This window comes from Varanus komodoensis, unplaced genomic scaffold, assembly GCF_004798865.1.
Source record: "Varanus komodoensis strain SLA01 unplaced genomic scaffold, ASM479886v1 scaffold14_1, whole genome shotgun sequence".
NCBI lineage: Eukaryota > Metazoa > Chordata > Lepidosauria > Squamata > Varanidae > Varanus > Varanus komodoensis.
In genome coordinates this window covers 28,120,683-28,146,766 of record NW_025335438.1, presented here as the reverse complement: position 1 = coordinate 28,146,766, position 26,084 = coordinate 28,120,683, and positions in this window count along the sequence as shown.

Genomic DNA, 26,084 nt, shown 5'->3' with positions numbered 1-26,084 from the left:
GTTTGTGCCCACATAGATCACCAGGAGTGGCTGGTGACCCCTGGAGTGAACAAGATGCTCCACTCTGTCCTTCACGTGCCAGATGCATGTGCCCAACAGGCAGCAAACCTCCCTTGTCTCCAGGTTGGGGCAGCACACCGCTGCCTCAGTGCCCCTCAGCAGGGAGTCCCCAACAACAATCACCCACCTCCATGTCTTCCCGGTGGTGGTGGGTGGCTGTGCCCTGGCCCTCGCCTCTCCTGCGGCAGCTCCCTTGCCACCTGACATCCCAGGCTGGGGGTCCTGCTGGTCCCCCGAGGCCTCATCAGCCCCAGCCTCCCCAAGTGGGGAGAACCTGCTTCCCAGCTCCAGATTGGTGCCAGGAGAAGGAGGAGGCCGTGCTGGCCTCCTCCTCCTGTGGGTGACATGCCTCCATGTCTCCCTGGCTGCTCCTCCTGTGGCCTCTCCCTCAACCCTCTGTCCAGAGGGGGGCTACTCCCGGGGGGCCTGGAGAGTTCTCTCGGCCCTCAGGCGCCTCAATTCCTCCTCTAGCAGGACCACCAGCTTGCACCGAGGGCAAGTGTAACCCTGCCTCTCCTGGGGGAGAAGGGCAAACATGTTGCAGCTGTCGCAGTGGAAAGCAACACTCGTGACTCCTGCCAAGGCCATCTTCTGGTCTGCCATTGGGAACTCTTCCGAGACCCTACCTTGGTCCCCCGCCTTTTCTGTCCTGCATTACCCCTCACTCACCTAGTTCTCCCAGACAAAAACCCACACACACACGCAAGGATAAAATAAAATTTAAATTGGAGGAAAAACAAAGGAAAGCAAAGCACAGAACAGCACAAAACAAAACAAAGCAACAACAAAGAAAGAAAAATAAAGCAATTAAAAAAACAAAACAAAGCAAACAAACAAAAAAACCCTCAGCCTCCCAGGGAAGGGAGTCCCCAGGCAGCCCAGGCCACAGCTATGGGATGCAGACAAGGGATGATGCCCTTGTTGCATCGCCCTTAACACAATGCCGTTGGCACCATGTCCATTGGCGCCGCCATCGGCTAAGCGCGGCCTTATCAGGCCAGTGGCCCCGCCTGTCTGCTTGAGAGGGAGACTTTTTAGGCTGTTAAGAATTCATTTGTACACCAGTAGTGGTCCTTGTTTATTCACAGTTAAGCTTTTCTTCTTATTTTTGTTGCCTGAAGATATACAGCCAAGCACTGAACTTAATTCATGTATGAATCTTTTCAGCATCACATAAATTTTCTTCTTTAATGCATAATTTATGCCAGAAATAATATCAGCATTTACTGTCATATGTTTGCTTGCATTTATCTCTTGGGTAGAAAATGAACAAATATTCTGGAATGCTTTCTATTTTCTTATGTTTCCCTACCTTTCTGTCATAGACATCAAAATATTTGTTATTTTTAAAAGGGTTCAGGATCTATTACCCTAAAGATGTGAGAAGTGCTGTACACCTGATTTAGGGATGGGGCTGGGTGAGATGGTCAAATCTCAGAGGCCAAAGATTAAAACGCGCGCGCGCGCGCGCGCGCACACACACACACACACACACAAATGCATTGAAGAATATCCTGAAGGCAGGGAGGCAGGGGATGGTATTTGATGCAAACAAAATCTTAGCTTATGGGTAAAATGATGTCATATTGCTGCTGGTAAGCTTGTTTGCAAAGAATATGTTTTGCAGAAAAGGTTTACTTTGGAAGGGGGGATTACAACTGACAGAATAAGTTTCTCTGACAATTGCTCAATTAACGTAATAAGTATTTCTTTTTTGATAGAGCTAGAATGTACCAAAAGGTCACCATTTACCAGTTATCTCCCTCTCCTAACCAGTTTAATAGTTCAGACTGCAGTTTTGTCCAAAACAAAGAGAAGGGCAGACAGTACTAGTGGGATTATGGCTAGGCCTAGGACAGAATCCAAGAAGTGGGTCAGGGTAGTCTAGTCTGTCTGTTTTTAGGGATTAAGTAAGACAACAGGGTCAGGAATGACTAGACAGCTGGAAAAGGAGCAGCAAAGTCAAAGAAGCCAGAAATGACAGCGCAAATGTCCTTTGCTGGTCAGAAGCAGGAAGCTTGCATTTGGTATCCAATCAGAGCACTGGCTAGGGCACACAAAATCATTTCCAAATGATGCACTTTTAATTGATCGATCAACCCAAACTACCTGAAGTGATCCCTAGAAATGGCAGCCCCAGCAAGTTCCACCAAACAACTGCAGCCAGTCTCTCCCGACAGCCTTGGTCACAGTCTCATTCTCCCCATGAATACTTCTTCAAGTAGAAGCTGAGGTTCCTCATGTACAGAAGATGTTGAATGCCCAAACCAGCTTTTAGTTAAATTGCAACCCTGCTGCACAGGGGTTTGCCATTTCTGTGGTCTGTATGGCTTGTAGCCCACTGTTGGCATTCAATCAACACAGAAAACTGGTGGAAAGGCATGATTAAATCCATGACAACCTGCGGGGGCTCATTTGCTAGATTATGACATTTTAAGATTCAAAATAGCCTGCAGTAAACTGAGTTAGCTGATAGACTGCTGGCTTTATAAGTAAAAGCATTCAAGTTCCATGGTTCCTAGAAACAGACAATCTTTTAAGCAATTTAAATGCTCTTATTTGCTTATATTTTTTCCTCCTTTAAATTATTTTAAAGAATCATTAGTCCCACAAACTGTGTATTAATTGTAATGTTTCCTCAGTTGATACATGTGGCACTAATTAGCAAGTGATGTCTTATAATGTACAAGTAGTCATGAGGTTTTGGTGCGCATCAACTTATGTCTGAACCATGAAGCACATGTTGAAGATGAGTGGAAACTAGTCATGGGCAGGTCCCATATTGGATACAGAAACAAGTACAGAAACAAAGTCCTTCATCTGTCTTTGTCCTTGTAATGGCCACAGGCCCCTCCTCCCTGTCTTGTGCCCATTTAAAAGTTTTATTATGTGTTTGCTGTATTCATGGAAGCAATTTTGGGTTGCTTGAGGGTTATGCAATGCAATGAGGGTTATGCAAAATTTGGGCATTATCCAGGACTGCTCATGCATCAGCAAGACCTATTGCTAGCACAAAGGAAAGCTACTGCTTTTTATAACAACCAGCAATGAGCTGAAATGCTAAGTTCCAGAATGGAATAGATCAGTAGAGCAATTAGAAGGGAGCTGTTCTGTTCTAGGAACAGGCATTTTGGCTCATTTCCATGTTTTCTCTTTATTTTATTATATTTTAATCCAGGGGCAGATTATAAACACTTAAAAGACTAAAGCTTTTAAAGCTATAAGCTATAAAATGCAAGTATTTCAAAGAATAAATTATAATATGCAACAACAAACACTGGAATTGATAAAGTAGCCATAGCTTCTAGAAATAACTACCTAAAATGCCTGGGAGAAAGGAAATGTCTTTCCCTAGCACTGAAAAGGCATATGTGGGCACTAGGTAAATCGCCCCACCTGTGGAGCAGGGATTCCACAAGTTGGGTGCTACAACTGAGAAGGCCCTTTCTCATGTAGGCAACTTCCTAGTTTCCCTTGGCAAGAGCACCTAAAGAAGACCCTCCAAAGATGACCTAAATGTAAGGGCCAAGCCCAGCATCTCTGTCAAGGGGACACAAAAAGACAAGGAATCTGATTCTGACTCAGAAAGATATGAGGTGGCTGAAGGAACTGAGATTTCAAAGCCATGACAGGTGGAGGTAGGTAGGATAACCCTGGGAAACATTTTGAGACCATGAAAATGCCAGAGGAGGAAGTGAGGGAAAGGGTGCCAGAAGCGATAGACTGGATGTCAAATGAACCAGGAGGAGCAGCATAAACTAGCCAAAGACATTTGCTGCCCCAATAAAGGATCTACCATGATAGCAAGGTGTGGTTAGCATGGCTAGCCTAAATGGGAAGGCTGTAATCATTTCCCATAACTCTAGTATCTGCTTTCTTTCCATGGATTGCTTTGTTTGCAGAAGCTCCTACTGCCATTGTTAACACAGGCAGTCTCTTTCATAACCATTGTTGTAACCCAGCCTACTTCTCAGCCTGACGACTGACTCATTTGTATTTTTTGCATAAATAAAGTTAGCTGCTCTACATCCCACTCAGATACTTGTCTGCAGTGATAAGCAAAACAGTAGGCTTACACACTAATTGTCTGAAGAGGTATGTAAGTGAGCAGGTGTTCCATTAGAAACTCTGGCCCCAAGATTTTCAGGGGTTTAAAGGTCAGAAACATCACTGAAAAATTACTAGAGCATCAAAAATTGTTGGGAGGCAATCTCTATCTAGATCGTGCCATTCCTGATAATCACCTGATGAAGTGTGTACTTGGCAATGAAAGCCCCAGTGACAATGATGGATCAAGAAACACCCAAGTTCAGGCTCAGCACACATTCCACTGTCTCAACAGAAAGAGCAGTACTGTGGCAACAGCTCTGGATATTGCCCCTATGTGGGAAATGTTTAATTCTGCCTTGCACTAGGTTCACTACCTGTGCTATCTGCAGCCTGGCCAAAATCTTCCTTTAGATGCAATACTTGTTTTGAATTTCAACTACTCTCTTTCTGAAAAGAAAACCTGAGCATGCACTTTCAGCTTCAGGCAACAATTGTGTTCTATATCATCTGCACCAAAGTCACTGGTGTTCTCTGATGACAGTGCAGCAAATTGATAGAGGTTAGCAGGTATTCAGCTGTTGCTTCTTTGAACAGGGTTTGCGGTTCATTGCAGTCTCTTTGACCGGAAAGAAACAAAACCACAAAAAAAAAAAAAAAAAAAAAAAAGCAAAGATATTCACAGGAAAGTCCATTGGATAACTAATAAGAGACAGTGGGTACCAGCAACACAGTAACATCATTCAAGGGTTGAGTTTGGGTTGAAATGTAGGTTGTTAACCACAAACAGTGCATGTGGTTTGTTGTTGGGTTGTTCACTGTGCAATCATCTCTGTGGCTTGTTACTGTGGCTGGCTTCAGACAGCACAATAAAACACCCACAGCTCAGCGACAGCATATATGTAACTCACTTGAGTGTGAATTATTGTGTTGTTTGAACCATCATCGTGTAGGTTAATCTTAACTGCTATGTAATTTAAATCCATTTAAACCAACAGTGAACCACATGATGTTACACACAGATGGACAATCTTTGGCTAAAAGGTTTTGAAATTAGTCCAGGGAGTCAGTCAAGAGCTCTAAGAGCTACCTGTCTTCTTTCCCGGAACCCTGCTAGGCAGAAAAGAAAAGGAAGAGTGAAGGGTAGTAGTAGAAAGAGAAAATGGGCAATGCAGTCATTTTTGCTTCTAGACCTGCCAACTGTTGACTTAGCCCTGAATGCCACCAGTATCTGGTCCCAGAAAGCATATCCATGCAGGAATGTGGCTCTTGATAGAAAAAAAAATACCTATCCTAATACAGCTGTTGCCTTTTCCTTCCTGTCTGGTAGAGTAACAGTTTTACTCCTTTGTTTCTTTACTTTATTTACATTAATAATTTCCACCATAAATAATAAGAGTTAGATCTAGAGAAGCACATTTGTTTTAAGGCACCTCTTCTATCTAAACCAGGGGGAAGATGTTGTTTGTACATCTGAGGAAAAGGGTTTAATATTCTCATCATTTATTATCATAATATATTTGGCACTCTATAAATTAGGGCTGTGCTTCATATTCAGCTGAATCCCAAAGTGAATTGGGCAGATTTTGAGCAATCCAGGAAATACCTGAATCTAAGCTGGGCTCCTTTGAAATGGACCAGATCCAGAACATTCATGAAGCTTTGTGAACAAATGGGATTCACACAAAGAGTTTCCAAAAACCTGACACTGTGAATAGTTTTTATGAAAGTACTCTCTTTCTATCACCTTGTGGGAGGGATGTTGAAATAATATAATACTGAAATTATCATTGCTGTTCTGTTCTCTGCTAGTTTCTTTCCAAGCAAGAGAATGCTAAAAGATATTTGCTTGCATTTGTGGGACTTTGTTGTAGCCCTGGACACTTACAGTATATGTAAAGTGCTGTGTGTTCACATCTTTTTGTTTCTGCCACTGTTATGCTCCAACCCGTCTTATCACATTTTCTTTGATTTTGGTACCAAATTGGACAAGGGAAAAAAGTCTTGGGGCACAAGCCTGAGTTGAGGTCTTTAACGCTCTGAATCTTGAGGAACCAGAGTTGAGGGTCACCTCTCTTAATCCTTCTGTCCTACTAAGCAGCTAGATAGCTGGCTTAGGCTGTATAAATTTGGCATTCGGAGTGTGAAAGAAAGAAGGAGGTACATAGTATCTTGGAAGAGTCAGTAACTTCCCCTCCCTGCCCTGAAACCACTTCTGAGATCATTTTTCTAGCGAAGTAGCTGACATCAGATCTGCGACTCCAAAACTATGGGTGATGGCCCTCTGGATGTTGTTTAATGGCCACAGGATTGTTCTGATCCTTCTGAAGCTTCTTCTTGCTTAAAAACAATTCTATAATGTATTATTGCAATCTGAATTGACACCACCACAATGCCCCCACCAAAAACAAACAAGCAAATAACCTTTACTGAGAGAAATGTGAAGATTTCCTTTGACAAAATCCTCCTGAATTCATAACAGGTTTTGTTCTTGCTAGGACATCTTTATGCCATATATCATCTTTGTACAATTTCCCACAAAGAACATATTTTACTGGAAACTCCCAAACTGCAAAGGATGCTCTTGCACAACCCCCTTGAACCTTTTCATCTGCAACTTGGTAGGCACAATCCAGATAAATTACTTTAAAATGGTTTTACTAGATTATAATTGCATTGCACCTTAATTGCCTATCATTATTTTTTTAAGTATTGCTTTTTTTGTTTCGTGCTCTGGAGCAGGTATCTAATCAGAAAGAATAAAGATAAACCATACTTACTTAAATAAAGATAAACCATACTTAAATGTTGGAGAGATCCTTGGAAGCCCACACACTTCATCAATGCAGGTTCTACACTGCTATGTTCTCAAGCCAGCAGTGCAAAGCCTCAGGTCATGGTCCCAAGAAAGCCCTCTGGAGTACCCCCAGTGGGCATGCCCTTTCTTTTGACAGTCAGTCCTTTGGTGGCTTCCTAGCTTTTGTGCAGCTCTTTCACATTTTTAGTTGCTTTACTTAAACATAGACTATAAACAAAATGGAGTGTAGTAAGACGTTTGTTTCTCAACATAAGGCTTTGCTTCCTGTTATCACAGAAAGGCATAGCTAGTACTGTAGAAGGCTATCATTCTATCGAAAATAAGTTTTGTCAAGATTTCCAAGCTACAGTGAAGAATGGTGGTAGCTTACATTTGTTCTCTATCTTGTTTGCAGAGGAAAGTATTGCCATGTCATATAAAAGGCTGTTGCTTTTGCCTGTTCTTTCTGTAATTGGGGTGTAGGCTTTTCTGCTATAGCTATATGAGACATCTTCTGGAAGCAACCCTCCAAACTGCCTTCCTTGCCAATATTTTGAAATATGTTCTAGCCAAACTGAAGCATTTTTAGAGTCCCGCTGATTCCTGAGAGATTTAAATATAAGCTTAACTAACAGAAATCAGTGTGTCTTTACTTGACCAAGGCTGGATTATGACACTTGTGTTTATTCCTTTCTTTGCCCTACATTTGAGAATAACATACGTCCCCATTTCATATTTTGGCCTCTGATAAAAACATAAAGTTTGTTCCTAAACCTTTGCACCTGCTGTAATAATGCCTGAATTAGATACCCGGAATGACTGTGTAAAATGATTCAGCAGTAGTCAGCTATATTTGTCTGCTGGAATATCTGGTCTTTAAGATCAGGCTGCATTACATTTCCCCCTCTTCATTAGTCACAATAGTTTTATATTCTGCAGACAGAACGGAAACAGATTAACTTCGCGTTTTCTTGCAGAGGAAATCACTGTGCATATCAAATTGGGCTTTCCTAGCTCCTGCTGCAAAATTCTCCCATAATTTATTTCACAATTTTGTTACAGTTTGATAAAGATTCTACTGATACCCTACAACATTATCTTATGTACATTATATTTGGGTATTCCTGCTGTTAAGCAAATCAGATTAATCCATGATGTTCTAAATCTCATTGACTTCAGTGTTTTATTACTTCTTAAGCATTACACAGGGAATTTGTTGTAGGTAATTTTGTATCTATTTTACTGTTGTTCAAAGGAATTGAACATACTGTTTCCTATGAATACTTAGCATGGCAACTTTTACGTATGCAATTTATGCTTGTCAGTTCTGTTTATTTCCCACAGGCAGCCATTTGAATATTAAGGGCCACCTAAACTATTTTAGAAGCACAATGTAATCCTACACATGTCTGCTTAGAAGTTCCACTGAGTTCAATGGTGTTTGCCCCCATATCAGGCTGCATTGGACTGGAGCTTTATTGGTTATTTGTGTTTGTGCATTTCTAGAACTTGCTGTAGAACCTGAATAAGGTACTCTGATTTGTGTAAGTAGCATAGGGAGCAATCTTATGGCTTCTAGGCAATGTCTGAGGGGCCACAAGGGTTTTTGGATTCCTAGCTCTGCAGGTGGAGCTGGAATTGAAACTCTGAATCCCTATCCCTTGCTCCCCTGTAGCCGGCACAGAAAGAACTGTGCTGGCTACTTTCCAGTGTTGGAAAAGCGATCTCAGAGGAAAGAAGGGTGGGGGGAACCAAAAAAGGAGGAGAGTGGGAAGACATATTGCAGTCTGTTCAGCCTCCTCCCCTCCCCCTCCAAGATACACCAGCTAGACCCCCCAGCCTGCAAAACAAAATCTAAAAAAAAAAATGAAGAGCAAGAAGACAGGGAGGCAAATGTCACCTTCACTACTCCTCCAACTCTGTATTGGGTGACCGGAAGTCACTGAGTTTAGAGGTATATGAGCATTCCAATGCAATTGTGTCTTAATTAAAAAATGAAACAAAATTTTATTTTTCCAACACAGTTTACCCACCCCTGTAATCTAATTGTACCATGATTTGGTAACTGATACTAAAGTATTACTAAGTTGAAGATACAAATACATGAATTTCAAATTTGGTGCAAGGGTCAAATAAAAAGGAACAATGAAGAACATCTGCTCATCTGTATCAGTTGTTTAAAAGTTCATGAAATGCTAATAATGAAATTGTCACATGTGAAAAGAGACAATGTGGGTAGCTGGACAGGGGCCATATTTCTTATCTGGGTAAAAGGAGCTCTATATGTACACTGAGGGTGCTTCCAATGGAAGGGCACTGTGCAGCTCTTCTGTCCTTTCCTTTTTAATTCTCTGTGTACTTTGTGGAAACAAAAAGAATGGAGGAAATGGGGAAACACAGGGGGATTATAAGAGTGTCACTCTGAGAGCTTCAGCTATATGGTGGCTTAGGCTGACGTCCTATATGGCTACCCATGACCCTCCAAACTCAGGTCATGGTGAGAGCGGATGCATGGAGGCCAACAATGGCAAGAGGCCAAACTAAATAAGAGGTGATAGTTCCTTGTTATGGACCTCTTTTGTGTGTGAGTGCACGGGCATGTGCACCTCCCAGTAACCACTACGGTGCACACTGGGACCAGAATATGTTTTAAGAGAACCTTTCCCCAGCACTGCTCTCTTGGTTAACTCCACCTCCCCTGAAATGGCTATGTCTGTTGGCACCATAAGACAAAAGAGACATCATATAGGTTCTTCTTGACCCAGTGCTCTGATCCTATTCTGAAGCCACTCTATTAACAATTTTCTTTTTAGTTCACAAGCCCAAGTTGCATATTTTTCATATCACATCTAGTTTGTCCTACAGTCTGAAAGTCATGTAAAAAAGCAATATTTGAGGGGAACCTAGAAGAATGTTGCAGCTAAACCTCCATCTCATAATTCACACCATTGATTACAGTATTGTTTCTCTTTCCCAAACAGTTCACAGTATTGTTCACAGAACTGTTTCTCCTTCCCAAATTTGAAGCACCTTTTATTTCAGACAGGATGATTTAGCAAAGCGGCAAGCACCCAAGAGACACCGACTTAACCTAACTGTGTACTTTTAATGCCTACAACAGAAAAGAATTGGCCTTCTATGTATCTTCTTGTTCTACCTTATTCACTGATCAATGAGATGTCTCTAAGAACATATGTGAACATTAATTCTGATTAACTTTTATTGCTCTGCCAGCGCCCTCTTAACTTTGCGGTCTAATTGGTTACTGTCTTTTGATTTGTTTTCCAAACAGCAACTGTCTGCAACTGAACAACACCAAACGTTTGGCTATTTCAACAACTGAGAACTTGTTTCTACACAAATCCTTTCTCACACTTGTCTAAATCTATTCATACTTACCATCCAAAGATGAAAAATACCATGAAATAAATAAGGCAAATGTTAAAAATAGTCAGGTAAGAATAATGGATAAGCTCTTTAATGTGGCAAATCCATTTCAATAATATTTGTATATTAGTTTATTTATACATTCTCAGCCTAGACTCTGGAGTCAAAAAAATATAATAATTGCATCTTTCCATATTTGCAGAGAAATAATGAGCAGGAAATAGGGGGTGGAACATAAATTATGCGTCTTTCCTCCTCCTCCCTTTGCATAATCCTTACAAGAAAAGCAATCAAACTATCTCTTGAGACAATGACCAAAGCCTGACATCCTTTAGTAAGCATTGAATATACTTGCTGGCTTTGTTTTCCAACTTTTCCTGACAGGTGCTGTAACTTTAAAAGCTTTCTCTTGTGCAGAAATATAGTAGGTGTTGTCTTTCCTATGGGCCAGTGGACCCATAGGAATATTAATTTATCCTATATTGCAGTTGTTAAACCCTCATAGTCTTAGAAAAAAGCTGAAAAGTTTTAGAACTATACAATTAGCAATCTAATTATATTTTGAACACTGCCCTTGACAATAAATACTAGTACATGATTGTGGCTTCTTTTGAATTGCTGCAAAACACATGACTTTGCATATCTTGCCTTTTGTTGTTGTTTAGTAAAGTCGTGTCCAACCCATCGCTACCCCATGGACAACATTCCTCCAGGCTCTCCTGCTATCCACCATCCCTCAGAGTCCACTCAAGCTCACACCCACTGTTCCAGTGACTCCATCTAGCCACCTTATCCTCTGACCCCTTCTTCTTTTGCCAACTATTGTTCCCAGCATGAGGCTCTTCTCCAGTGAGTCCTTCCTTCTCATGAGGTGGCCAAAGTATCTGAGTTTCATCTTCAGTATCTGGCCTTCTAAAAAACTACAATATTAACTGCATAGCTTGGTTATTCTATGTAGTTGTTCTTCATCATGCACAATGAAGTGTGGGTGCCATAAACTGACTAGCTGTATAATGTCAAGTTTGTATTTACTGAAGAAGTAGGAAGTCCCTTTGATATGCAGAACATTGTCAATTAAAACTCACAGTGCAACTTATGCATGTAATTCAATGAGAATTGTTCCTTGATCAGCATCTATGAATAACTGCTACCTAAACTACACTCTAGCACAAGCATACTGTAACTTTGGAATGTGTTTGTTCTGCCTTCTTCAATGCATAATTGCAAGAAAGAAAGCAAAATTCTTCAGTTGCTGCTCTATTCTGCCTGCAGTATTGATTTTTTTTAACATTTTGTTCCCATTCCTCACATGGTTCTATTTGGGTCTTGAAAGGCAACTGAAACATAGTTTTTACAAAAGATCTGTGGATGTAAACAGTGTTTGTCAAGCATATCTTTTGCTCTTCCACATTTTTAAAAAATCAAATATATTCATTTAAGCTTTCATATCTGTGATTCATACACATCAAAAGCATGTAAGATATATTTTAAATGTGCCTCTGGAAAATTACCAAGTGTCTGGTGACCTGAACTTAAAAGTATTTTGGAGCTTCCCTTTGCCCCTGAAAAGGCTCCCAAAGGAGACTTACAGTTTATAGTTTTAACAACAATGGGCAGAGAATGCACCAAGGATCATAGAATTGCGTGTATTCCTCCACCTTTAGGTCACATACACAGCTGCATCTCACAGGAATGTGGCAAGAAATGTGTGTTGGTCAAGGAATGAGGGAATTCTCTCTCATACACACACACACACTAACACATGCTCTCTCTCTCTCTACCCAACTGCCATAGAAGGTTGAGCAGAATCTCCTCAAAAGTGGGCCAGGAATGAAGGAAAAGCTTCATGGCAGTGGCTGGGACAGGTACAGGGGAGAAGAGATGAGGCTCCAGTACACCAACAAGCCTTTCCAAAGCATACCCTACCCCCAAAATCAGTTAGCCAGACAGGCTGAGTGACCCTGTCCTGTGTACCCACTGGTATAGCTTCCCCTGGTGATTACACCATACAAAAGGGCATCCAAAGCAGGCCTTAAACTACAAGCAACTTCACATAAGAGGAGGGGGTCATTCAGATATCCCAGACCCAGGCCAATTAGTTTAGCAAAGTTCATCCATGCCATAAAATTTTGCTGAATGGATTTGGACTGGGTTGCTTATGAATACTCAATTAGAAGTAAATCACAGTGAAATGAATTAGGTATCCAAGTAAACATGATCCAGCCTAAGTTTTTAATAAAGTTATTGACCTGCATGTTGCAGAATAAAAACATGAGCTGGAAGGGAATTCTGGTGTCTGCTGTATCAACATATGGGGGAGAGGTCTAGCAAATATGACAAACACTATATTTTCTATACATTGCTATTAGACAAGTGCCCTGCAAGTGTGAACTGAAGAGCATCCCATAAATACTCAAAAATTTAATAAGTATATCTGCTAATTGAGAAATCTGTTTTCCCATTAAGAAGTGGCTGATCAACAACAAATATTTAAATAGTGAACTGCAGAATTACTGCAAAATAAAAACTAACACTAAAGCACAGAGGCTACAATTGGTTTGCTGAGTAGAAGGCAAACTGTAATGAGCTACGTGCAGATGATTTCCTTCTCTTAGTTTCTGTCAATTGTGCTGGAACTGAGATTATCATTTGCCTTCAGAAGTTGTGAAAATCACCTCTGAACATTCTAGACTTGTTAAGGTTCTCAGGAAATGAGGCTGCCTTTTATTAGGCATTGTTTCTTCATGCCACACCTCATAAAATTGTGCCATCCCCGGGCAATGGAGACTGGAAGAACAAGGCCCTGCCCTTCTCAAATCTCAGCAGGAAACATATTACCAAGTAAAAAACTGGCTTATGAGATTGCTTTGATAGCCATGGACCAAAACAAGGCTAGAGTAATGGAAAAATAACAATTACAGAAATGTAGCAAAAGCCCACATACTCTTATTAATCTGTACAAACATAAAATGTGCCCCTGAAGTGCCTTACCCCAATCAGCATATATAGTTCTAAACTACCTTGCTAAGACCATAGATGTGCTGCAGATTTAAGACCAAAATTTGGGTTGGGAATCATGGTAATGACATTACTCTTGCTCTGGATCCTTCCCACTGCTTTACAATTGTATCATCTTTCTACAGCATGACCTGGATCTGGGTTATGTTAGACTGGAAGCATGTTCACTCAACCTTGAACTGCATCCAAAAATAAATCTCTGGATTCTCCAGTTGATGCAAAATGATGATTGTACAATAATGGTAGAGGCAAGCTATTGAAAAATGCTGAATTTGGTTTTTTGGTCAATGGATATTTTTTTCAAAGTTGATTGAAACGCTATGTGATGATAGCTTTGAGAAATATTTCTCAAGCAGGTAAGTGGGAGATATGGGCCTACAACAATCCATTGCAATATATCATTTAAAAAATGTTTGGACAAGGCTTGCATACTTCTAGAGTTGAGGGCAAATAGAGATAGAACTACAGGAACTCAACATTAGTGTAGGGAGGCAGTAGGAGAGTCAACAAGGCTTCATCTTTTTTCAGGTTTCCAGTCAGCCTGGAATAGAAAACTTGCAGTTCAATTCAAAGTCATGGAGACTGAGGTAGGTGGAAGACCCACTGACTTGTCCTTAATTTCCAAACTTCTGATGCCTTGTGATCCTGTGCTATACAATTATACAGCCAGGTTTGGAGTTGGCAGCCAGGCTTCAACCTGTATGACACAAGAGTGGCCCTTTAGTACAGGAAAGGAAGAAGGGGTCCCTTTCTTTTTCCATTCTAAATCACAGAAGAAGGGGATTGTTTTAACCTCATTGGACTGATTTCCCTCACTCATACCCACTCCTGGTCTCAGAATCCTGTTTAGCTTGCCCCTTCCTTTTTAAACCTAAAAACTTTGACAATTATCTGGTTTTGAACTGACTGACTCATACATTCCCTCAAACTACTCTCCTACTTGGCCTTTTTTACTTCCAGGGTGGAAATAAAAATTATTCATAGAAAATAATGGAGAAATGCAGGATCTTAGCATAGCTGAGACGGGGAAGTAGTATGTTCATTATTTACCTCTAAAGTGAAGGTAATGACAATAACAAAAATCCCTGTCTTTGGTATTCAGTTTGCTCCTAAAGATCCCCTCTTCAGATAATGGGATGAGTTCCTCTAAAGTTTCTGGATCTAAATGTCCTTAACTATAGATACTCACAGACCTTGTCAGGATATTTAATTTTTTTTCTTTTTAATTAGAGTTTACTTTTTCAGTCCTTCAGATACTGGTTTTACTTCCAAACTGATAGGCATTCAGTTCATGGAGTTATTAATAGGGAAAAGGGGCATCATAGATGCACAGAGTTCTTTGGACAAAGAGTAACAAATGAACAATTAATAATATAAAATTGCAAGGAGGATTTTAATGTTGAGAAGATCAGCTTGAGTTTTCTTGACATTCTGCTGCAGTGAAGCAGCCATGATTTGACGAATTCCTTCTGGTTATTCTATACCCTCCAAGAAGCAGAGAAATAGGAGCTACTTAAGACTGCCCAGAAGGTAACAACATAAATCTAGTAGTTAGCAAGCAGAAAAGTGCTTTCCCAATGTGACAGTCTTCCACTGGTATTTCAGAAGATTGGCTTAGTTAGAACATAGTAGATTAACTCAGCCATTTCTCTTTTTTAAAGAAAATCTATCAATGAGTTAAGCAAGTATTTGGAATGGCTGAAGCAAGGAACCAGCAGAATAATTATATGGATGATGCTATCACTTCTTTTTACAGAAAAAAAATTAGAGGGAAACAACATTTATCATAGCTATTGTAACATGCTCTGCAAGACAGATTGTTTTAGAAAACACAAATGTGAAAGTAACAAAGTTCAATGCCCTGACGGGGGAGTGGACAGTAGCCGTAACTCTGTTTGACTGTCATGCCAGTAAAGCAACCATCATTTTGTGAGTTGTGCTCTCTTGCTTCATATATATGGGGCAAATGTTCATTTTTGTAGTGTGCACTAGGCAGCAAATCTCACAGCTGAAACAGTGCTGAGGACATAATTTTACAGGAACTTGGAAGACAGTTACACTCTGAGCAAGAGAAATGATAATTAACTTACACCAGTGAGGGTGTCAGTCAAGGATGTGAAAAGAATTTTCTGAAGGTGCATCTGAGTTTTCCTTTAAAGTTAGCATAGGGGTTGCGAGAATATTTTAGCATCTATAGCAAAGTTTTGTGAATTTGCATGTGCTCTGAAGATGTGCCTGATCATATTGGTTCTGGTATTTAATTCCAGCACTTGTTTAAAATCACTTGAAAATTAAATGTTCCCCAACATACCAAACAAACATTTCCTAAAACAAGAAAAAATTAGGTCTAATTGGAAGGATAATACTCATGTTTAAAAAAAAATCAAAGAGATAAGAAAGGAAAAACAAAGCATCAACTGCTTTTGATAACTGAGAAGAATAAAACTGAGGCATTAGCGTATCAGTATTTTTCTATTATTAAAGTATTTCAAATAAATCCTTAACTGTCTACATGAATGAAATGTGTATGGTAACACCTTTTGTTTAAGTGTTTTTAAGGGTAAAGAGTGGGTGATCATTATTGGTACTGAGGAAGAAAGTCATATAAATTAAATTTATAAATAATCCCTCACTGACTGCACATTAAAAATATATTATGATATGTAACATCATAGTACTTGCACTTTTGGAGTGTTATCATAGTCTATTTGCTGGGTATCAAATTGAAACAGGATGTTTGCTTGCTTAGAAAAAGCCAAGTACAAACCTTGCATTTATAAAGCTAACTTGTTTCGACACATCTAAGTTAACTTTTACCTACAGTGTAGGGTTTGTGGATACTTCAGAACTGTGTTGAGCAGACAAATGAAAACAATGGCTTCCAACATTCTCCTGAGTGCTGCACCAGAGAAAAGGAGAATGTGAATCTGGGGGCAACTGTTCTCAATAGAAATACAAATACCCTGTTTGTATTAATCTAATCTCACTTGTTTTCACTCTTTCCCTGAAATAACTATTTCTGTCCTTTCCAATACACTTGCTTTTCTTCCTCTTGGGATCTGCATTCTCAGGTTCTGTTCTTAACAAATGCTGATTTAGGTCACTCTGCCATTGAACCAATGTTCATGTAATACATACACTGTATGGAATAGCGGGGAGGGGACAGTCTTGGGACAGGATAAAAAATGGGTCCTGAGAAAGGACCCATTTCTTCACTGGGAAAGGCAACAGAAAAGGAGTTTTAATTTCTCCTAATTTAACAAGATACATAGGTGTGTTGAATGCATGGTAGTAGTTACATAAATGTATAGAACAAAATGAAATTCTCGTAGTCAAAGTGAAGGGCCAGGACAGTAACCACAACATTTGGTCCACGGAAAACCTTCCTAGCAGAGCCATTATATCTAAAGCAATGCAAATTTAAATAGGAAAAAAGCCTACAACTCCCAGCATGTGCCTTTAATCAATTAAAAATGACCAACTAAAAACATACCACTGTTAATTAAAAAAAGATCCTTAACATGTAATGCCTTGCAGAAGTATTCAGCCCACATTGACTTTTCCACATTTTATTGTGTTAACCTGGAATTGAAATTGATTTAATTAATATTGTTACCACTTGATATACACAAGATACTCAACACTGAAAGTACAAAATATTTTTATTGTAACACATGATTTAGCTAAACAAAACCAAACTGGCATTTGTTGCTTGCAACAGTATTTGCCCCAAGTCAATACTTAATAGAAGTACCTTTGACAGCAACTACAGCTGAGTGTTGCCTTTGGTAAGGGTCTGGATCCTGCAGCCTCTGCCTTTCTTCCTGGCCAAACTGCTTCAGCTCTGGCAGGCTGGATGGAGACTATTGGTGTATAGCAGCTGGCAAATCTTGCCACAGATTGAGGCCATTCTGAAGATACTCAGGTTCTTGTTCCTAATCACTCCAGTGTTACTTTGGCTATATATTCATTTTCTTGCTGCAAGGTGAACCTCTGCACAGTCCCAGGTCTCTTGCAGAATGCAACAAGGTTTCATCTAGAATTCCCCAGCTTAAATTGCCCCCTCAGCTGCCATCAACACAGAAGCGGAGAAAAGAAACATACAATATTAGCAACATACATTCTCCTACAGGTATGAGGGCAATTTAAATTGGATATGGTATGTGAGGGAATGCTGACACTTTTTGACCACACTGAATTCCCATCTAGGCTGACATACATTTGATGGCCAGTGTATTGTAGTGTTAAAGGATTGTACTCATGACCTGTGATATCCAGGTTCTAGTTGCCACTTGGCTATGAAGCTCATGGGATGACTGAGCCAGGCACTCTCTTCCAGCCTAACCTACTTCATAAGGTTGTCGTGAGGTTAAAATGGAGTAGAAGACTTTGTAAGTCTCCTTAGGTTCCCTACAAGAGAAAAAATGTGGGATATAAACCTGAAATAATAATATAATACTCTGCTGACTTTACAGAAAAGTCAGAAGATCCAATCAAGAAGTTCTCTTCCTGCATTAGCTGGATCCTAAGATTGCGAAAATTGCATGATAGCTGCACATTTTAAGTGCCTATTGGTGAAGAGAGGCAGGAAGTGACTACAAGCAGAAGTAGTGACAGAATGTAGGGTGCCTTGCATCCTCTCTGCTGGATGATGAATGACAGGTAGATTGAATGAAAAACAACACATGTGGATAGTCAGCATACAGCATACAGTGACTGGAACATCTGTGATTTTTTCCCCAACCCACAGTGCATTCACAGGTACATAAATGACCTCTTCTAAATTAAAGGGCACTCTGGAATTTAATCTGACCTGATCCCAAGGAGGATGGCACAGGATTGTACTCACAGCTCCTTACCACTAGGAAGAACTAGGTTGCCCTCATAATTGCAAAGCTTGCTCCCACCCAGTGCCAACTTGCCTGTCTTTTCAGGGATAGGTTAAGACTGTACAAAGCTTTCAGTGGCATATGGGTTGGGTGGTGGACAGTTTATGTCAGTCTAGTTGAACTGGAAAAACTACTCATTTTTGAAAGCCTGCTTTAAATGTTGTATGTTGGATTTTTAAAATGTTATTATTGAGTAGGGGACTGCATTTTTATGAATTACTGTAAACTGTCCATGTACGGAAATAGAACTCTTGTTTGTCTATGCAGAAGTAAGTTTCACTCAATACACGAGACTTAGATGGCGAGGTACAGGCCTTAATACTTGGTGTGCTTAGACCCTCACCCTCAGCGGGAATAAAGGTGAGCAGGATTCAGCTGCACGTGTTCTACGTCCAGCGGTCTGTCTTTGCACCTTGCTTGTCAGAAATGCCCCTCGCTTGTATCCCAGTGCGTTCCTTCAAGCCAGCAGCGTTACCTAAGTCACACCTATCCGATTTCCTCCCCGGGAAGCGCTGCCCTGGGGAGGAGAAGCCCCGCACGAAGAGGGTTCTGTGCGGAGCTCTCTTCCAGAGCATCCACTTTGCAGCTCCTCCTTGGCCGCCTCTGCTTGCTTCTCCACTTGCGCGTCCTACCAGCCCGCAGCCAAGGTAAGGCATTAAACTGAACCGTCTCGATGGAGACGTCGCCATCGTGGCGCCGTAAAGAGGCAGGACCCTTCTGAACAACCACGACGAGCCTTAAAGATAAAGCCGCCGCTTTCTCGACTTGGAAATTGTAGTAGCCTTAGGAAGCACGTTGGCGGAGTGTGTCCCCGGGTCATCTGCCTGTGTGTATGATGCGGGGGGGGAGTCGCTCTCTCCCCAAATGGCTGGGCTGGAGAAGGGGGCGGGAAAGGGGGGCTCCGCCTCTTCTCCTTCAATATTAGCGCTGCATCCATGGGGTTGCCTGCCTAATCTTTTCGCTCGCTCTTACTGCCATTGCACAGATACCGACCAGACGCGCACGTTGCAGCGCCTGGACCGGAAGGCTCTGCCGCCACTCCGGGCACGCACAGGGATCGCGCGGAGCCACCAACAACGCTTGACACGCGCATGCAGCTGGGATTAGCCGCCGCCGCCGCCTCTGCCTCTTCGCATTCTCCCACCCTGTGTGTTGGCTCCTGCGTTGTGTGCTTTCCGGCATCGTTTGTCTCCCTGCCTGCGTGCTTCTCAGCGGGTAAGCCGTGGAGGGAGAAGACGGTATTTGGGGGGAGGGGGCGCAGTGTGCTTGGTCGGCAGTGACAGCCGAGAAGACGGGGGGGGGGGGGGGGAGGTGCTACCAGCCTGCCAGCAGTGGCAGCCCCACCAGCGCGTTGCCCACCTCCCCGGTGCGGTGACCACCGCACTGCCGCGGTTCCCGGCTGCTCCTCCTGCGCTGGCTTTTCCCCACTGCTCCCGCGAGCGCTCGGAGCCTCTCGCGTCTTTCTTCCTTGCCGAGAGCAGCCCAGGCGCTGGCTGGAAAGCGGCCCCTGTTCCGCGGAAGGTGAATGCTCTTTGCGAGAGGGTGGGGATGGGTGTGCATAGAACGGGCGGGGACCCCCTGCTGTCTCCGTGCGCGGCACACAGGACACACGCGCCAGGCAGTGCTTCTTCGGTTGCTCTCCGCGAGCCCGCCGAGGAATCTGCCGGGGGAGGATGCGGAGGCGCCGCTTCCCTGGCCTCGCTCGGAGGGGCCGGTGCCTGGCTGGCCTTGCGCGCCGAGGGAGCGAGTTCGCAGAAGTGGCCGTGTGGCCAGGATGGCGCGGCAGCGCGCGGGTGAGCAGCCGGGCTTTCTCGTGCGCGGCAGTGTTCGCCGTCTGGCGCAGCCGCTGCCCTCGGCGGATGGCTCTGCGCGCGCTTGCGCCGCCGGCTCCGCGTCGATTCGAGGCGCAGACCCCTCTGGTCTCGTCGGACCGGTCTTAGGCGAGGAGCGCGCGCGCACGCGAGCGACTGGGGCCACCTCCCGGGGGGCGATGGCCCCTGGAAGGCAGGGCGAGGGCGTTCCTGCGGGGCAGCGCCTTCTCCGGCTTGCGTGGGTGGGCAAACTGTTGTTTGGGTTGCTCTGTTTTCCGTCTGGCCGCAGTGCATGGGTGTCTTCTTGCAGGGAGGCGATTCTTGGAAACCCGAGTCGAGGTCCAGCCTGTGTTAAGCGAAGAGCATAACTCGGTAGCTTGGAATCAGGCCGTGACCCCTCGGCGGGATTTGTGCAGGGATATGGGAAATTGCGCTTTCATTTGGTGAAAGCGCAGCGGCTGGGGAAGCTTTCCAGAACAAAACGAGGAGTCAGGAATCCTGCACGCCGGGACACTGTCCTGCTGTATTTTATTTTAGCAGTGGGAAATCTCTTGTTTGAACAAGGCTGGCTGGTATCACTTGACAGGATTCATACTATACTTGCCCTATTTATTTCCTGTTGGTTTCCATTGCTTTTATCCTGGTCAATTAGAAACTATGGACAATCGACAGTATTACTTGTCATGCAAACAAATTGCACCGTTTTTACATTCCTGGGCTGCATAAAACAGGATAGGATTGACTGTGTTGGTTAGTGTTTTCTGTCCTAGTCACTGCCCTCTTGGGAACTGAAGTAGAAGATAATAAGGGAAACTGAAAAGGTGTGCCAATTTTTCTATCACTTTTTTGCTCTATCTAGATAACCAGTGTTATTGTTAATATTCATGGCTAACTTAAGAAGAAAAGACATTTAGGAGGCAGGGAGAGGAAATGTACTTCCTGCTCCTCTCTATGCCTATAGGTGGTAGTAGTAAATTCTTGGAATACAGTAATAGGGAAGGTAAGGAAGGTTAGCCGGAGTCTGCATTTGTGGTGTGTGTCATTGTACCACTAGGAGTTAATGAAATTTACTGGGCTCATTACTGTTGCAGGTAGGGGGGTTTCAATGTGATCTACATTTTTAATCAGAAATGGTGTATTCTAAGCAAAACGTAGGAGCATGCCTTCTCAGGCAATTACTGGTAGATCTCCTACTTGAGAACTGATTGGTAACATGCATCCAACTTGCACCTGGTTTATTTTGGGGCATGTGGTTTTGAATGTAAAATGGACTGATTTTAGTTGTAGTAGACTAACAAGTATTTTAGTATTTTGTTTCTAAGTATCATATTTATTTAAATCATTCACTGCCTTAGAGAATGTTACATTTAACATGGTTGCTTATGCAGTTAGATTTTAGCATCCCAGCTAAGGAAGCGCAACAAAGTCACAAGATTTGAAATGTGGAATGATATACAACATTGATGTAGTTTATTATTAATGGGAACTTATTTTAAGTTCTGGCAGAATGTGGCTAGGCTTGGATAATACCATTTCCTTAGAGAAATTATCTTTTACTTTATTGAACGTTAACAAAGCCTCAAAGCATACAATCATACTCGAGAGCTTCAGGAATAGTTATCCAGTCTTGTGAAACCTTATTTATCAAAGGACAAGTGTTAATATGTGGAGATGAAAAATAGACTGTTCTGTTTCTTTGTAAGATGTGCTTTCATGTTAATACTTAAAATGTATAAAGCAGTGGTTGCTTCTACAAGATGACATTCATGTGAAGACCTATCTGAGTTAGGAAAGTGGAGTATTAAAATGGCAAAGCATGTATGTCTCTTCTCTTTTTCTGGTACCTCTCTGTTTTCCTCCATTATTTTGAAAATCAGATTTTGAAAAATTGAAGCAAACAGAATTCTGTGCTAAAAAGTCTTCAAAATAGTTGGCTTTATGATCATTCTGGATGTTATGTCATCTGAACAAGCATAGTAAGTTAAGAAAATTGGGTTCTCTTAAGCTGCTCCTCCTTTCCTTCTGAATATTGGATGTGCCCAAATCTTATACATGAACACTGATTGTTTACATAAAGTTAGTTTAGAAGACTTGTGTGTATCAGAGCAACACAGATTCAGAAGCACAGAAATACAGAAGGCAGTTGCATAGTATGTATACAACAGATATTGACTATATCAATATCAGTTTCTGTAATGCAGAAATTATTCTCTGTATTTTATAGACAATGTTTTCCTGATGTTTTGACTAAAGATTCACATGGCCTGTGAAAGATAAAACTGATGATGGTAGAAGCTAGCTATAATGTCATTTTAAGTCAAAGTCCAAAGCAGTAGATCATGGAAGTAATGTGCCCTTTTAAGTCTGAGAGGCCCAGCTTGAGTTTTAAGTAAAAAAGTCAGCCAAGGCTATATGGAATTGAATCCACAATGGCTTATGAGGGACTTCAGCATTTACTTCCCAAGACGGGGAAAGTATTACACATTTGTGTTATGGTACAATTTGTTAAATTGCAGTCCTATATGTACCTGGGGAAGACAGGATATACTTTGGTGTAAAAATTCTTAAGTTTGCAGCATTAATTGCTTACTGTGCAATCTTATTCATGCCTACTCTGGAGTAAGCCCTATTGAACTATGAAGATGACCTGAATGTCAATGCAGAACCATCCCAAACATTTTCTTGTTTCTAATGTGGAAAGTATAAATGGTGAACTTCATCTTTCAACAGGCAAAGAATCCAAAGGCACCAAAGTCACTCTGGCACTTAAGGCAGATAATCATACAAGCGCACCTCTGCTTCCCTGGTAGTGAAAATACAACAATAAGTTAAACAAGTAACAAATCTCTGCCCTCTCAGAACATCCAGGATCAATTGCCTGAGGTATTTCTAGCTTCCAAATAGTTTGGGGACTATTGCCTGGTTTCTTTTCTCAGTGTGCCTCGTTATACAGCCAACTGTATGTCAGTAGCCTGGAAAAGAGTGCATCATTAGCTACCTTGAAGTTCCAAAATTCTTCACATTGCTTCTGTCATTGATATTGGACCTTGGCTGCCCCTCTCTTTAGATAAATGTGCCTTGCCTTCAGGTAGCCACAGAAACCAACAGATGTGAGAGGACAAGGGAGAACAGCCTGTTGCTGTAAAACCTTGTGAAATTTTATGGACAGTGTCAAGATGGCCATAGGAGAAGTCAGTGTCCCAATTCTCTGACCTCAGAGTTGTAGGCCTGAATTGATTCTGTCTAGCTGAGCAGAGTGTAATGGTGGGTTTCACTTTTCAAATACAACTGTGGGTTTTATCTGTGTGTGCTGGGGAGAAAAAATTGTCAAGAAGATTTAGAAACTCTGATTATGCATAATGTTTCAGTTCATTCTTAGTGAGAGACTCCATAATCTTAACAGTAAAAGCATTTGTATTATTCCAGTGAAATGAAAGACTGCAATTCATTTTGCTGCTCTTAATGGTAGTATAGTAGTTTGACAGAGCTAGAATTCTTAGTAGTAACTGTAGCTGTTGACAAAGATGGGCTAAATAAAATTTATAAAATGCTATAGGTAGATTTGTTTTTCATAACAAGCAAATTACAAGTATTTTTCAGGACATATTATCCATGCATTTTTAGCTAAAAATCCCAATAGTATAATCTTTTTTTTTTTTTTTTGAAGTCAAATACAAGCAGCCCTTTCCCACTAACAACAGGACTTAATAGTTTAAAAATAAACTTGAGCATGAATGTAGATATGATTCATTCTCTCTATCATGAAGCAAATTGGTTTCCATTTGTATACAGCATTGTCATGTATCACAGTAAACATGACTAGATGCATATGTTCTTTTAATGCAGAAACATTAATTGGATGGAACTCTTCATGCAGAAGGACCACAGTGATAATACTATGAAATAACATAAGCATAGGAAGTCTCATAATTTCATTCATGGAATTAGTTCTACTGAGTAAGTGGTGCTGAAGGAGAGCAGCCAAACCCACATGACAGAATTTTTTCATCCCTTAATGTTCATTAATCCTAGCAGGATGGCAGAGAAATACCTGCTTGTGGCTGAAATCTTGCTTCTGATTTATCATGGACAGTGTGAATTTGGTTCTATGTGATGGTAGATCTTTCAAGATGCCAAACAGATACCAGGAATATATATGGAAAAGTTGGGTGAGAAGTCAGCTTTCTCTCCATGGACTTTGTTGTGCTTTTCCTTTCCTTGGTCCTCCTGCCCCCACTTGTACCCTTCTTTCTTTCTACTCAGGCTCAGCACCAGATTCCAGTGGGCCATTCCTGTATTGCTGCTGATGGCCTCCTATACCTGCTCACTGCCCAGGCTACCTGCCTGAGCCTCTCACCCACCTGTTGCCAGTAAGGCCACAGGAGCAGTGAAGGGGTAGTGTTTGCACTGCACCCATGCCCTGATTGGCCACTTCCACCAAAGGAGCATCTGACTGGCTGAGATTGCTGTTAAAGTGCAGGCCATCTGGCCTGCTTACCACAGCACATTTAGCAGCAGGACTGGCTGGATAAAAAGCAGGAGGACTGCAGGAGGCAGAAGAGGCACTGCCTCTGTGGCTGCAGTGGTAGCCTGGCCCGGGCAGCAGACACAGCAAGTCCAGAAAGGGCCCACTTGCATTTTTTGGACCCTCAGTGACTGTCTGCCCCACTGTCCCCTGAAAGCTGGTCTCTGACCACTGTTCAGTTGGTCCTTTTTCTCAGGCTCCCATTGCTCCCACCTGCCTCTTCGGAACTTTGCCTTGGAAGCAATGTTAAAACAATTATTTATATCATTAAGATAAATATTGGAATGGTTCAAATGTAATTCATAGTTGGGGACAAGCATCAAATTTCAATGTCAATTCTACTTTGGAGTAAAAGTAAACTAGATCCTGGAAAGCTGTTGCTTGTTGGAGTAACAAGTTATGGATTCATTAATTAATTAGCTATGGGTCATCATTTTTGAAAGTCTGTCATTTTCAGTCACATGCAAAAAAGCGCCTGGAGATCAGATACTGGTGCTGAACCATGTGTCGCTCAAGTGTTTCTATGAGTTTTTCTGGATGCCCTGTTTATCACTACTCCTCACAGTTTCTATTTTGCTTTGTTTAATATATTTGGTATCTCTGACATCTGGCCCTTGACATTTTGTTCTGTGGTTTCTGTCTGATGTGAAGAAATAAACTTTATTACCTAGATCAAGGGAAGGATAAAAACTCAAATGCAAATATTGAGTAGCAGCAGAAAATATTTAGAGTTGAACCAATTAATTAATTAGTGGAGGTGATATGTTGGACATGCAATTAAGAGAATTTTTTATAAAATACAATTGAAAACTTCTTTTAATAGAAACCTTTTACTGCGTTGTCTGAATCCTGAAAGAGACATTTGCTGTTTCTCACAGTATCATTTTATATGAACAGGCAGTTTTTATTTCAAAAAGCCCCCAGAAGTTGCAATACAGTTTAAGCAGTAGTAAGCCACCCTTTTGAGGAAAGTGCTCCACTGAAAATGCCAGTAAATATCCATATTCAATCTGTGATACTTATCTAATCTTTAAATAAAAGTCCTACACCTCCACATAAACCTCCAGTTGGGAAGCAAGCTCAGAGGTCATTGCAGGGCAACGGGAAATCTTAAAACCCAGCTAAACAACTCAGTATATTATCATCATTGCACTGTATTTACATTCCACTTTTTCCTCTTATGAGGAACTCAAGGCAGCTTGCATAGCTCCATTTTATTCTCAGAGCAGCCCTGTGAGATGCTCCTGCAGGCAGTATGAATCAGAAGATGTCCCAGTTTAGAAGCTGAGTGTGGGTGGACTGTGGGGGTTGTTGGCAAGCTATCCACAACCCTAGAACTTCCATGGGTTCTGAATGGCTTGTCAGTTATCACAACAACCGACCTTTCCCTGTAATAGGAAACTGCAGTAGTGGGGGCATGCATTGCTAATGTGGTATTGGTGAACATCAAAACCCATCACAGGGTTGTCGGGGACTTTAACAGGAGGTTTTAGCTGCAAAGGCTCAGTTTATTGGCTGACTGTGAAAGATAGACAGCCACCAACAGGGTC